We start from the raw sequence: 14,944 nt of genomic DNA, 5'->3' as shown, positions 1-14,944 counted from the left end.
CGGATTCCACGCTGAGCACAGAGCCCATCGCAAGGCTCAATTCCGTTACCCTGAGATCATGACCTGAGCGTAAATCAAGATTTGGACACAAACTCCTGAGCTACCCAGGCACCCCTTTGAAAATCGTTTTAAAATGTGTTAGATATGACAGAGAAATATTTAGTCAAGACTAATTATTTCCTGTTACTGGGATAAGAATCTTCTGGGTACTCTACCAAATGTTCTGCGAATTTTGAGGTTTTTCAGTCTGACTGGTGACAAAAGGCACTATTCCTGGACCTATGTCAGTACTGTGTACTATACTTTCTGGTGTTTTTGGATAGTTCTTGCCCTGGTCTTACATAGTTTCCTCACATGGTGTGTGCTTATCACTACTCTGCTGAATACTTGAGGGGATGCTCTGCCGATCCCCATTGTTTGTTTGTTTTGTTTTGTTTTTGTTTTTGCCTTTTTATTTTTATTTTTTTCCCAACTCTCTCCTTTCTGGTACTTTATCTTGCACTTTCTAACCCCCTTGTTCTTCTGCTCACACTCTGGACTCCAGCTCCTCACCTTAGGGAGTCCTGCAAGCTTTGCCTGGATCCTCCCCTCAACTCCCTTCTATACTGTGGCCTATGAACTCTCTCAAGTTAGTAAATTAGGGCAATCATTCAGGCTTGCTTCATTTGTTTCCCATGTCTCAGGGATTACTGTCCTCCATTGCCTGATGTACTGTCTTGATAATCATTATTTCATGTTCTATTTCATATCCTATTTGGGTGTTTTTGGTAGCTTTAGGAGGGAGCATAAAATCAGTCCCTGTTACTCTGTTTTGGTCAAAAGGGCAAGTCCCAGCACTGTTTTAAGTGCTTTACTTATATTAACTAATTTAACCTTTCAACAACCTTGTGGAATAGTTTCAACTATTATTCCCATTTTGTAGATGAGGAAACTAAGGCATCAAGAGATTAAATTAGTTGCCTAAACTTGCATAGCTTGTTATTAGTAGAGCTAGTTTTCAAATTCAGACAATACAGCTCCAGAATCTATGATCTTAACTACTTTGCCATTCTAACTTTATAGCATTCCTCAGTTTACAAAGAACTGTGCCAAACATTTCATTAAATTCTTATGTAGCTCATACAAGCAGCATGTGAATGACTGACAGTCCTTAACTCCACACCCCCATGTTATTTGTTTTCAAAGGAGTATGATTATTCATCCAGAAGAATCTTTAGTAAGTTAAATACTGACAAAGAGAAATGAGAAATATTTCTGAAGTGTAGCAGAAACTCTTTTTAGTCACTAACTTGTCCAATTTCATTCTACCTTGGAATTTTCTGGCTTGGTTTCCCTAAGTTGTTCTTGATATTTGCCAATTTCTCTTACTCCATTCTTTAGATTGTTACAAATGACCCAAAAGTTTCCCCCTTTTTTTTAGGCTTTGTATCTATGCCATCGTACTAGGAAAGATGGTGGTTATTTTGTATGTTAGAGTATCTTAAAAATGAAGTGCTGCACTTTGACATTGGCTGTAGCAACATTTTTCTAGATGTCTCCTGAGGCAAGGGAAATAAAAACAAAAAAAAACTACTGAAACTGCACCAAAATAAAAAGCTCCTGTACAGCAAAGGAAATAATGAACAAAACTGAAAGGCAATCTACTGAATGGGAGAGGATATTTTCAAAGGGCATATTTGATAAAGGGTTAGTATCCAAAATATATAAAGAACTGATACATTTCAATACCTCCCAAAAAACAACCCGATTAAAAAATAGAAGATACAAACAGATATTTCTCCAAATAAAACATCCAGATGGCTAACAGACACATGAAAAAATGCTCAACATCACTCATCATCGGGGAAATGCAAATCAAAACTACAATGAGATCACCTCACACCTGTCGGAATGTCTAAAATGAAAAACACAAGAAACAAGTGTTGGCGAGGATGTGGAGAAATGGGAACCCCTATGCACTGTTGGTGGGAATGCAAGCTGCCATAGCTACTGTGGAAAACAGTATGAAATTCCTCACAAAGTTAAAAATAGAACTAACATACAATCCAGTAATCACACTACTGGGTATTTACCCCAAAAATACAAAACCATTAATTCAGAGGGATACATGCACCCCTATGATTTGCCAGCATTATTTACAATAGCTAAATTATGGAAGCAGCCCAAGTGTACATCAATAGATGAATGGATAAAGAAAAGGTGGTATATATACACACAATGGAATATTATTCAGCCTTAAAAGAGAATGAAATCTTGCCATTTTCAACAACATGGATGGAGCTAGAGAGTATAATGTTAAGTGAAATAAGTCAGTCAGAGAAAGACAAATACCATATGATGTCACTCCTATGTAGAATTTGAGAAACAGAACAAATGGTCAAAGGATTAAAAAAGAGACAAACCAAGAAATAGACTCTTAGCTATAGAGAACAAACTGATGGTTATCAGAGAGGAGGTAGGTGGGGGTGTGGGTGAAATAGGTGATGGGAATTAAGAGTACACTTAATCATGATAAGCATTGAGTAATGTATAGAATTGTTGCATTACTATTGTACAGCTGAAACTAATATAACACTATGTTAACTGTACTGGAATTAAAATTAAAAACTTAATAAAAAATGAAGTGACATAAGCAATTTAACAGCTTGCATTGTCCTTTGGGAAGCATTCAGAGCTCTTTCCATCAGCTTTTGGATTCCAGTTTATTTCTTTGTATTAGAATTTTTGTCTCTCCAAGTGCATAACCATTAGGCAGTTAGGAGAGGTATGTGGGAAAGTTTTTTTTATTTACAACTGCGTAGCAAGTAACTAGAGCAGTGCCTGAGGTGATGGCTCAATATTGTTGAGCAAATGAATGATCGGATGGATGAATCAAGGTATGCTGGCGGCCAGCTGGAGGAACCAAAGGGAAACTGGACTGAGCAAAAACATGCGGCGGACAGCGTATTCACTATGAAGTGAATACCTAGCACACAGGCAATTGAGTCTTGAGTACATGACGTTCTGGTTTTGGGATGTCTTTTCTACTTACATTCGAATCCAGTTTTGTTTTGATTTCACAATTCATTATACTTAAAACAAATCATACTGATTCCAAGATGATCCTGGAAAACTGAGTTTCTCCTTCTTTTCCATATGCCATCTTCCCTGGAATTTTAAATATGTTTCTCAACGAAGAGGTAGTTCTTTTTAATTGCCCTAGTATTTCAAGCATTTTTTTAAAATGAAAATGCATTAAAAGCACTAACGTGAACTGCTGTGCAAAATAGCTCTCCTGTTTAACAGTTTCCATCAGTCCTCGGTTTAATTACTACGTTATTCTGCCAACTTTCTCCAGAAATAATTGACTGAATGAAGTCATTTCATTGGATATTTACAAACACTAGACTTGTAAAGGGGGAGTCTGTCAATTCCCCGTTGGCTTGGAAATGACTGAGGCCAAGCTGGCAATATGCAGCTGCTATTTTGGACTTAGCATATTTTCATAGTCACCAACTCAGGAAGATGATGGGAAGGAAACACAGGAAGGTAAAACGTTTGGCTTTTATACTCAGTCCTGGTTTTATAATCTGGACTACAAGTTTACTTGAAAAATGAGAGGGCAAAGCCTTTATTTGGTCTAAGACACAGAGTGGTTGGATAGTGATGTGTGTGTGTGTGCTTGTTAGCATATCTTGTTAAATTATGAATAGTCTGGACGAAATTTGCAAAGTTTTGAACATCAATAGTCTAAGCTTAAACACTGGCTTCTCAATCATGGTAAAAATGAATTACTAAGGCCAGTCTGTGAAATTACTGATTTAATATTCATAATAAATTTTTTGTTTTGGATTAAATGATAAGATTTGATTTTGAAGGCATATTGTCAAATGAGAGATCAGACAAGACAAAGACTAGCCTGGAAATTATTTTATCTGAGGCAGCCTACAGGAAATTCCAAAAGACAAGATCAATATAAATGAAGCTTTTAAAGAATTGTAGTAGAATGCCAAATTGAAGTGCTGTAGATTCAAGTTTAACTATGGCAGCCCCCACTCATGGAAACAAATTGACACAGAAACTTCAGATGGTCGTCAGAAGGAATTCCATTTGTGGTGATATTTACAACATGATGATTTCAGAGTGGCTATTCATAGTCTGAAAATATTGAGAGGTGGGAGAGTGGAAGTAAAACTATTGGGTAAGATGCTTATTTAACCAAATAGTAGATGTAGTAAATGTCTTAAGAGGAATGTTAAGAAGTGAGATGGTTAAAGTTCATGTAATTATGAAGAGTATAGAAATAATGAACCTAGATTTAGTTCTTATTTAGATATATATTTTAGCCACATAGGAGGATAAATATCTCTCTCTCAAAGGTGACCCCAGAGTAATCCAAAGTGTCTCAATCACAACTTATAAATTTGGCGAAAACCCATTGGGCTATTTTCATCTTATATGGTCGCAGCAAGTTTACAGGATATAAAGGCTATACAGTTTTGTGGGGCTTCTTCAAGAAAAAAATATAAATACATACTTACCTGGATGACTCAAGAAAGCAGAAGGCCCTCGAGCTTGACCTTTTGTAGCTTCAAGTCAATGCTTCTAGTTAACAAATTTCGTTTCATTTATATAGATGAAACGCTTCTTATAAGTGAAGAGTAGCTAGGATATTTGCGTGGTAGAAAGAGGAGTGGATTAGATTTAAAAACCTGTGTTTTAGCCTAGGCTGGTCCATACATTTCATTATTCATTTACCGAGTGCAGCATTATAAAAGGCGTTACAGAAGTAGCTGTGAACACAAAGAATCTGTACTTCAGGAATAAAGCATTCCAAGCCCAATTTGAATTTGGGAAATAGTATATACACTACTCTCCCCTCCTGAGTGAGATGCAATAGACTTCGATATATAAATGGCTCTGAGATATACTAGTGTTTAAGAACACGTACATAAAGGTGGACTTCATTTATTCCAGTTTTTAGCTTTTTTCTTTGTAAATGTGTGTAACACAGAGCAATATCACCTGGACAACATTTTAGGCAATACTACTCTGAGGAATGATCTCTTTCAGCCTCCTTGACTGTTACAGGTGTTTTCAGGTTTTCTTCTTTGGCCAAGTGGGAGCTGTCCTTCTTAAAGAAATTCCAAGCAGTGTATTTTAGACAGACTTGCACACTTGGAGTCAGTCGGGAGCTCTTATTAAATGGTACCCCCCATCAAGCAGAGATTGGCCATGGGGTGTGGATAGTGCTTCGCTGGGATGGAGGAACTAGCCTGTCACAACCCAGCTTGTTCCTCATGATTCCTGAGAAGACTTTCTTGAAGCATCTTCCAGCTGTCTTAAATGAGCTCTTGGCTTCATAGTGCTGACTTCTGTGCCTGTGTGTAGAGGTCACTGCACTGAACTGTGAATACCACCCAAGCAGCCTGTGCACTGCTCAGAGGGCCAAGCAAGAGGGAGATTCTGCCCCTTCTTTGGAGTATTTCTGAATGTGGAGGCCTGAAAAGAGGCCTTTTTGTCAAGTATGGCTTGAAATTCAAACTTAATGTCAGAGCCACCACACCTCTTTAAGGTAATTACCACTTAACCAAACATTTCTGAGTTCCTTATAAATTGGTCCCCTCAGCCCCTTAATCCTTTTAGTAACTCTTCTCTGAACTTGGTCCAAATATTCTACAATTTTGGTAACAAGGTGCTCTGCAGGGAATGCAGTGTCCAGGTGTAGCCGCCTTGCCAGGGCATTTGGTGTGGCGGGAGGGAGCCAGAGAAAGATGACAACCACCCAATATCCCTTAGGCTCTCATAAACATATGGCGGCTTTCCAACAAATGGAGTTACGCTCACAGTAAATGCATAGGTGAGTAGACTGGAAATCGCCCCTTCCTTGATTCAGGTGGAAGAGAAGCCAGTGGCTTGCAAAGCAAGTACTGAGGGTGCGTGGGAAGTTGAAGAAATCCTTCATTTTCCATACTTAACATAAGAAATGACGTATAGCCACACTTGACAATAAGAAATCATTCCAAGGCAAAGCTGAGAGGTTCCTTAACAGGGATATTTTGAGGAAAGGTTAAAGCCTAATCTGAAAGTTACTGTTGTTCTAGCTTTTCTCAGTATTAACACCATATTTGTATAAATAAGATCATTAAAAGAGTGTTCATTATTTTTGTTTTCTCATTTTTTGGTGGATCTGAAAGGAAATCTGATGAAATTTAAAAGTCACTTGAAGTCAAGTGACTTTCTCAGGGTCAAACAAATGAGTAAATGGAAGAGTCAGAATTATACCCCAAGTATGGATGGTTTCAAGCCCTTTACTTTTCACTTAACACTAAGCAAACAAGCCAAACAAAAACATTCCCACCCCCATATCCTCTTTCTAACACTGGTGCAGGAAGTAAGATGTTAACATTTACCGACAAGTCTGTTGGCTTTTAAATGTGTTTACTGTATCGTTTGTGTCCATAGTTTTTGATCTTGTAGTCATTAGTTCACTTTTTTGGGATAACTTTCTTTTATACCAAAAAATGAAATTCCAAAGACATAAGCATCTGGTACTATGGTAAAAGTAAGTTATGTCAAAATTTGTTGGGGTTCCGGGAAACCCTAACAGGGGTTCTAGTGAAAGATTGTTAAGGTTTAAGTGCAAAAGTCAATAATAAATTCCTGAAAAATATAGGGTACTCTTATTTCTTGATATTTGGGACATTTAAACAAGTATTTAACAACCTGATTCTAAGGCTAATTAAACATATGTATAACGGACCACCCTAAGAAATAAATAAATTACTCATACAGGAAACTACATATCTCTGTGGCAAACTAAAGTTTAAATCATATTTAAAATGCATAAATATTGCTATAAAACAAAACTGGGCAAGGAGAACCATACCAGGAGGAGTATAATATTTAATGGCAAATATGCATATTATTGTAGCATTTTAAAGATACTTTTTATAATCACGAAAGCTTAAGATTTCAACTGAAATGCCATTATTTCTCACAACCCTGGAAGATTGCTTGCTATTAAGATTCTCAGTTCACCGTTTCTGATGGCAGGGGTGTGGGGGGGTCACACCTCTCAATATTGGATTGGGCTTTTGTTCTAAGCATGGTCTAGTGTAGATTTCTCCCTGGCCACTGTAGGGTGATTGTGTCATTAGGAACCTCTAATCAAGTGAGGATTTTTAGGGGATCAAATACTACCAGAACTATCCTTTCCTTCTCAGGTTTAACAACCCTTTGTACCAGCCCTATCCAACTTTGGAGGCTGGGTTCTGGAGATCTTTGAACACAGCTGGACTCTCAGGTAGTTTGGTCTTTGGGGGCTGATATACCTAAAATAACTTCGAATAGTTAAATCTGACCACGTGTGAAATGGCAGTTGCCTTTTAATTTTAATGGAATATTTTAGAGCATTTTTATGGAAAAGCTCTTAAAGTTCGTTTTTTCACTACCTTAATGAAAGGGGAAAATGTGTTGCTGTTGCTGTTATTTTTTATAATAAATTTAAAGCAGTTCCTGCAAATCTTAACAAGTAGAATCAAATATTTAATGCTTTTGGCAAAACCCCTTTATAAAATTTCCAGAACAAAATAAAATATTTTGAATTTAAACTTCTTTGGATAAAACAGACTGAATTTTGAAGAGTACTTACATTATGTTTCAACATTTCCAAGTTAATTTAGTATGTGGAATCAAACCACATCATTACCACAATAGTTACTGTCGCATCTGAAAAAATTTGTGCTCAGATTTTTTTTTTTAAGATTTTATTTATTTATTTGACAGAGAGACAGCCAACGAGAGAGGGAACACAAGCAGGGGGAGTGGGAGAGGAAGAAGAAGGATCCCAGCAGAGGAGCCTGATGTGGGGCTCAATCCCAGACCCTGGGATCACGCCCTGAGCCAAAGGCAGACGTTTAACCACTGAGCCAGCCACACGCCCCTGTGCTCAGATTTTTAACCCAGAATAGAAAGTTATATTCATGAGTATGACATTAAGATAGAAATATATTTGTTCTTTTTTACACCATATTTCTTTTATATATGCAAATCAGCATATCTTATACCTGCATCTTAAAAGATACTCTTAACTTGGAGACTTTACAAAGGCTGGTTCTTTTGGACAAGAGGTAATGAGGAGCTGGTAATTCTTAACAAATTCTCTCCAGGAAAAAAAAAAAAAAAGCCAAAAACCACCTTGATTTGATGATTCCTAATAGTGTAAATATGAAACTTGGAGGTAAGAAGAGATGTATAAATCACCTCTTACCAATCCATGCCAGCCTGTGCAGCTAATCCCTGATGATGGAATCCTTTATATTTGATAAATATGCAGTATGGAAACCATCAGTTATAAAAGCCTATGTTAATGGGAAAAATTGGTTTCACTAGGTAAGATGGACTAGTATGGTTACTGTGGGCATAGACCACGTGGGAAGTTTTCTATAGGACTTAGTCATTTTTCAGATGGAGCATTTTGAGAAAATGCCTACTAATAAACTATTAGATAGATATACGGTCTCACAAAAGGAATGGAAATAGAAAAAGTCAAAGGAGCAGTTTTTTATTTCTGTTATTTGTTGTTCATCAAGAATTGGACTGTTCTGCTCTGAATGAGCTTTGAGCTGGATTGTTCAAAACAATCATCATTTGTATGATTGAATGCTAGTATCGTTCTGGGAAAGATGTCTTCCAGAGAAATATTTTATTAAAATAGTCGTAGCTAACGCTTATTGTGGTAGCCTCTACTCTAAGAGATTCGCATGCATTACCTCACTGAATCCTCACAACAACCTTCTTACTCCTCCCACCCCCATTTTACAGATGAGAAAACTGAACACAAAGAGTTGCGGTCACTGGTCCAAGTTGCCACAGCTGCTAAGTGGATTAACCCAGACAGTCGGCCTCACAGGTTCGTGTTTTTTTTGTTTTTTGTTTTTTTTAAGATTTTTTTATTTTTTTATTTGACAGAGATAGAGACAGCCAGCGAGAGAGGGAACACAAGCAGGGGGAATGGGAGAGGAAGAAGCAGTCATAGCAGGGGAGCCTGATGTGGGGCTCAATCCCATAACGCCGGGATCACGCCCTGAGCCAAAGGCAGACGCGCAGCCGCCGTGCCACCCAGGCGCCCCTCACAGGTTCGTGTTCTTAATCAACGCTCTCACAACTCAGGTATTGGTTTTGCTTCATTCTGCTTGAAGGAAGCCTACTCATTACTATAGTTAGCGGGTCACTTTGAATGTTTCAAGTGCTTCTTTAAGGTAATTTAATTTACACAAGGTTCTTTCCACATATGTGGTTAAGAGATACAGTGACGCTATCATTGATTTTCAGAAGAGTAGATAGTTTGAAAACCATCTTAAGGTCAGGACAGATCTGGGCTAGGTAATCTTTGGATCACGTTAGTAAGATGGAGATTAAATAATGATGGGTAGTAAGGAGGGCATGTATTGCATGGTGCACTGGGTGTTATACACAACTAATGAATCATCGAACTTTACATCAAAAACCAGGGATGTACTGTATGGTGACTAACATAATATAATAAAAAATATTATTATAAGAAAAAAAAATGATGTGTTAAACCGTACCCTTGCCTTTAGTTAATTGAAATCATCTCTCAAACTATAAATGTATATTTTTTCTATCCCTGCCTAGGCCATATATATATAACCTAAAATCCAACATATACACTCATACATATATATGTGAATATGGACATATACACACATGTGCAAATATAAATATGAATTTTTTAAGAAGTAAAGAAATCCAAATTGAGGGAACATAAGAATAGGAAAAGTAAAATGGAGGCAAGAATGAGGATAGGACATGAAAACCGTGTTTCAAGGTCTTATACTTCCTAGAGCTGCATCACAGTTTTGGTTCTTAAACTTTTGAGGGGCAAAGCAGAGGGGGGAAATAATATGGGGTCTTCATGTTATGCTAATTTAAAAATATTTGTATACATTTATAATCACGTAGTGATAACTTTACTATTAACAACCAGAATTAATCAGAATCTATGAATCTCCTCCATCTCCCAGAGCACACACATCCCTTAGCATACTTCATAACACCACACCATCGACTTACATTTTCAGATCTTTTGGAATCCTTTTGATTGATTGGGTATATTGCATACTCTCCTATCATTGTGATTCTGATTCCTGATTCCTTAGGAATAATTTCTTAGTAATTGAGTTAACTTTAGGGTCAATCATTAATTGCTATTTGAACTTAATTACAGGCTTTATCTTTGCTTACAATTTTTTTCTTATGTTATCTTCCTTCTTGAATTCAGTTTTTAGTTTGTTATAGTACATTATTTTGTATTTTTTCAGAAAGGCTATATATTTTCAACTCAGTCTTTGCATAAATAATTTGTCCTGGTTTTAATTTTTTAAAAATTTGCCCTGGTTTTTAAAGGATGGTTTAATTTTGTATGTAAATTCTAATTGTCCCTGGTTGATTTGAAGTATTATTCTATAGTCTTCTAGCATCTATTGTTGCAGGTGAGAGGTCTGATGCTGTTTTAATTTTTCTTTCCATTTAGTTATACTCTCTCTCTTTCATAGCCTATCACAACTTCCTACTTAATGTTGGAGTTCCTGTATTTTAATAGACCGGGTCTAGATGCTGTTGCTTGCACTACTGACGAGACTTTGTTCATCTGGCAGAAACTTTACCTTGCTGTTCTTGTTTTTGCTACTTAATTGATTTTTTCCTTCTATTTTTTACTTTCTCTTCCTTGAACGCCTACTAGATGGATGGCAGAACTTTTAGACATACATATCTCATCTTTTCTCTCATCATTTTAACCTCTTTGTTCTTGTCAATCCTGATAGAATCTTTTGGCTTACCCCTCGAGCTCACTATTTTCATCTGAAGTTTCTTTCATTCTGCAGTTCAGCCCACATTTCAATAATCTTGATAATTTCCCAAAACTCTGTTTCTTTTTCATCGCATCCTGTTTTGAAGTATTTTTTTTTTAATTTGACATCTTTTCCTTTTAAAACTATCTGTAGTTACTGGGGAGCCTGGGTGGCACAGCGGTTAAGCGTCTGCCTTCGCTCAGGGCGTGATCCCAGCGTTATGGGATCGAGCCCCACATCAGGCTCTTCTGCTGTGAGCCTGCTTCTTCCTCTCCCACTCCCCCTGCTTGTGTTCCCTCTCTCGCTGGCTGTCTCTATCTCTGTCGAATAAATAAATAATATCTTTTAAAAAAAAAAACTATCTGTAGTTACAAATTGTGGGGTTTTTTTTTTTTGAGGATCCTTTCCAATTCCCTATATTTTTCTTCCTCAGGAATTAGCTCTTTTGTGCAATCTTGTACTTTTTAAAACATTTGGTTGACCTTCTCATGCAGTTGGTATCTGGTTGCCTGTTCATATTTGTAGATGAGTGTACTATCAGAGATTTTTAACTTGAGGACCACAGAGAATACAGACAGAGTTCAGGATGTTCAAGAATTTAGATGGGAAAAATGATATTATTTTACTGGCTTCAAGATGAAATTTAGCCATTCCTTCAATCTTGAACATAGGCAACAACTCTAGGAGTATTAGCAGTACCTGGGATTTTGTCCCCGATAGACATCACAGACATTTCCCTATCACATTAGTTTGTAAATGTGAATTATAATCCTCACTGTTTTGAAACTTTGGCAGTGTTTGGCCTACTGCTAGATCTTATTTTATGTGTTAATAAAGAAGCAAGTATATTTTTATATTATAATTTAAAAATATTTTGATACTTTCATTTCAATGTCATTGGTTTCTTTTATAATCATACAAATATTTAAAATATTATATATTTCCAAACGTTCTGAGAAGGGCCCCATAGGCTTCATCAGACAAAGAAGTCCATGTGGCATAAAAGAGGCTAAAACCCCCAGGCTAGGCTGATCACTGTTGCTTGCAGAACACATTTCATCAGCCTGGGGAATGATACTTGTTCCTTGCAAATTAGTACATGAGCCCTGACTCTGTTGGCTGTGCAAAGGAGAGGTATGACATAGGCAGGCTTGGGGGTAGGAGATACTTGTTTTCTTCTATGAGATCTCCTAACCCTTATGATAACTAGGGACATGTGGTTCTCCCACAGCCCATTCTATCCATCCTGGTTTAGAACTCCCAGTTTTATGGAAGACCAGTATTTTTGCTTTCTGCTTTGGGCAACACCAAAGCGACTCTGAGTGTGGAGGGGGTTCAACTGCTCTGCTGACCTTACTTACCTGTCCATTTCTCCTAGTCCCTGCTGTCTCTGATTCACAGGTTTAATCTGGGATTCAGATTTTCAGGAGATTTTCTCCTTCATTTGTATGGGATTAAGGTAGGTGTGTGTGTGTGTGTGTGTGTGTGTGTGTGTGTGTGTGTGTGTGTCTTTTGGAATTTGCAGTCTTTCTGATTTCATCCACCAGAAAATTCTTTCTGTTCATGGACACTGATGATATCCTTCCTGGCATTTCAGGCTTACTGTGGATTTATTTCAACTTTTGTGCTTTTTCTGATTTGGGGGAGATAGAACAGATGAACAATTATATTTAGCTGCTTTCTTGAACCAAAGGTCTTGTCTTCTTTATATTGGCTTAAGTAAGGATTTAGCATGTATAGCAGTCATCCTCAAACCTCAAACTTACAGACCTCTTTTAAAGAAAAGCCAAAGTTTTTGCAGGATCCTAGCTAGAATTTACTGACTTAGCTTAATTTTTTTAAATTTTTTAAAAATAATTTTTATTTTGTTATGTTAGTCACCATACAGTGTATCCTTAGTTTTTGATGTAATGTTCCATGATTCATTATTTGCGTATAACACCCAGTGCACCATGCAGTATGTGCCCTCCTTAATACCTATCACCAGCCTATCGCAATCCCCCACCCCCCTCCCCTCTGAAGCCCTCAGTTTGTTTCCCAGACTCCACAGTCTCTCATGGTTCATTGCTCCTCCTGTTTACCCCCCCCTTCATTCTTCCCTTCCTTCTCCTACCAATCTTCCTATTTCTTAGGTTTCATAAATGAGTGAAACCATATGATAATTGTCTTTCTCTGCTTGACTTATTTCACTTAGCATAATCTCCTCCAGTCCACTGTTATACCTCAAATCTCCACTGGGTTTGTACGTCCTTTTTTTTTTTTTTTTTTTTTAAACAAAGATATTTGTAAATAGGGCAGCGATTATCCTATAGTTCTTTCCTCTGACCCAGGACACCTCTCATCCAGAGCTTTCAGTGGTCTCTGTAGTTAAAATCATATTCTTTGGTGAGACACCTGTATCAGGCATTTATAACTGTGCTTTGTTTGGTTGCCGATTAGAAATAAATCTAATAAAGTTTTATGTGTGCTTTTATCCTGGTTACACTCTTTTGCCTCTTATCCAGGTATCTTCTATGTTGGAGCCTTATCAGTATAGACCCAGGGCAAGTCACACTTATAGGGACTGCCAACAATAAAATTCTGTATGCTAGGTTTTCGCACATCAGAAAAATCCAAGTGATTTGACACAGACATAAACATTTGGAGGTATTTCAGTTCGCACCAAATTAATTTAATTTGTCATCACTTAATTTGGAGATTGAAGACATGGTCCCTGCCTATATTTTTAGCTTATTAAGTGAAGTTTTGCTTCTTAAAATTATTTAACTTTCATTTTAGAATTAACCCATAATGGAAATTCTTCTTAATTTCAGTTTTTAAATCATCTCAGAACTTTTTAAATAATGGAGAAGAATAATTTTGAGAAGAAGAAGATAGAGAATTGATAAAAATCATCCCACCTCCCCCAGTTTTAAGTGTAAAACTCAAAATCTCAAAATATTGGTTCTATCTCAGGTTATAGTTAAACAAAGGAGTGTCTAAGAATTGTCTAAGAGTGTCAAAGGAGTGCTCCCTAAATATGCAATGCAATCATTGGTAAGATAGGGTTGAGTTTATTGCTTGGTGTGGTGGGGAAATAAGCACTGCTTCACAGAGCTTTGGCCGTGTCTAGATGGGGTTACGGGAAAGGTAAGGTCAGAATTTATTGAGGATTGGAAGTTTTGCTTAAATCTGATCTTTCATTGTGGAGACTTGATTAGGATGGGGTAAGAAGTCCAGGATTGTCAGAAAGATCAAGGGGAAGATTTTCAAGCAAGGGATTCAAAGACTCCAAGGGCACACCTGTCAGTCAATGCTTTCCGTTGAAGAATTGGGGGGTCTTTTGGGAAATTCCTGTAATGAACATTCACACTATTTTCTTGGTTGGGTAGGACAGTCCTGGAAAAGTTAAGAAAATGCTAATGAAGACAGCAGAATAGAAAAACTACATGAATACAGACAGTAAGGTGTGGTTTCCTTTCTCAGTGCCCAGGCTGATGTGTGGGTAGATTATTTTACTTCTCAAGAGTTTCCAGATTTATCTGGATTATGTAACCCTGCATTTGCTCTGCAGTCAGATGGCATCGAGGTCCTCCTAATTCTCTACTTCTCCTCACTGGAAAGTGGGAGAATAAAATTTCACCTCCAGCAGGAATACTGATGGTGTAACTGGCACATTCTGAAGTCTTTGGATCATGGCATGATACAGCGTGATTCTCTAAAGCTTGCATCCAGAAGACAGAAGACCCAAGGGTCAGTTCCTCCACTCCCCAGCGTGGGCAGGGGCGGGACATGTGGACTACCAACCTCACAGGGTATGACTTTGTAAGCAACAAGAGAGCTTTAGCTATGGAGAGACAAGGGCCTAGAGGTGGATAATATATAAGCAGTTTGTTTCCAGAGTGACCAGTGAGATTATCAGGACAGGCTTAAAAACAAAGACTCTTTAAGGGTGGCTTTCAATTATTTTTTTCAGTTTAGAGGGCTTTTTAGAGGCCTCCCGGCTACACCCTAAAACAGCTGTCACAATGTAAATAAGATGAGTAAGTCTCTCCCGTGACAAATATATTCTATCTCTTCTTCTTCTCCCTCCAAATACATATCACCTT

At 37.5% G+C, this 14,944-nt stretch overlaps 1 long non-coding RNA gene across 1 annotated transcript in view; it reads left to right on the top strand.

Annotated features, from left to right (window-relative positions):
- The window catches only part of LOC117803407, a 76,661-nt gene that overhangs the window by 7,424 nt on the left and 54,293 nt on the right, over positions 1-14,944 (top strand). Inside the window, exon 2 of the long non-coding RNA XR_004627242.1 lies at positions 8,806-8,893. This is a non-coding gene — a long non-coding RNA (uncharacterized LOC117803407). The remainder of the gene's footprint in view (positions 1-8,805; positions 8,894-14,944) is intronic.

The sequence above is a fragment of the Ailuropoda melanoleuca genome, chromosome 8 (assembly GCF_002007445.2).
Source record: "Ailuropoda melanoleuca isolate Jingjing chromosome 8, ASM200744v2, whole genome shotgun sequence".
Taxonomy (NCBI): Eukaryota; Metazoa; Chordata; class Mammalia; order Carnivora; family Ursidae; genus Ailuropoda; species Ailuropoda melanoleuca.
This window is presented reverse-complemented; position numbering and strand designations above follow the sequence as displayed.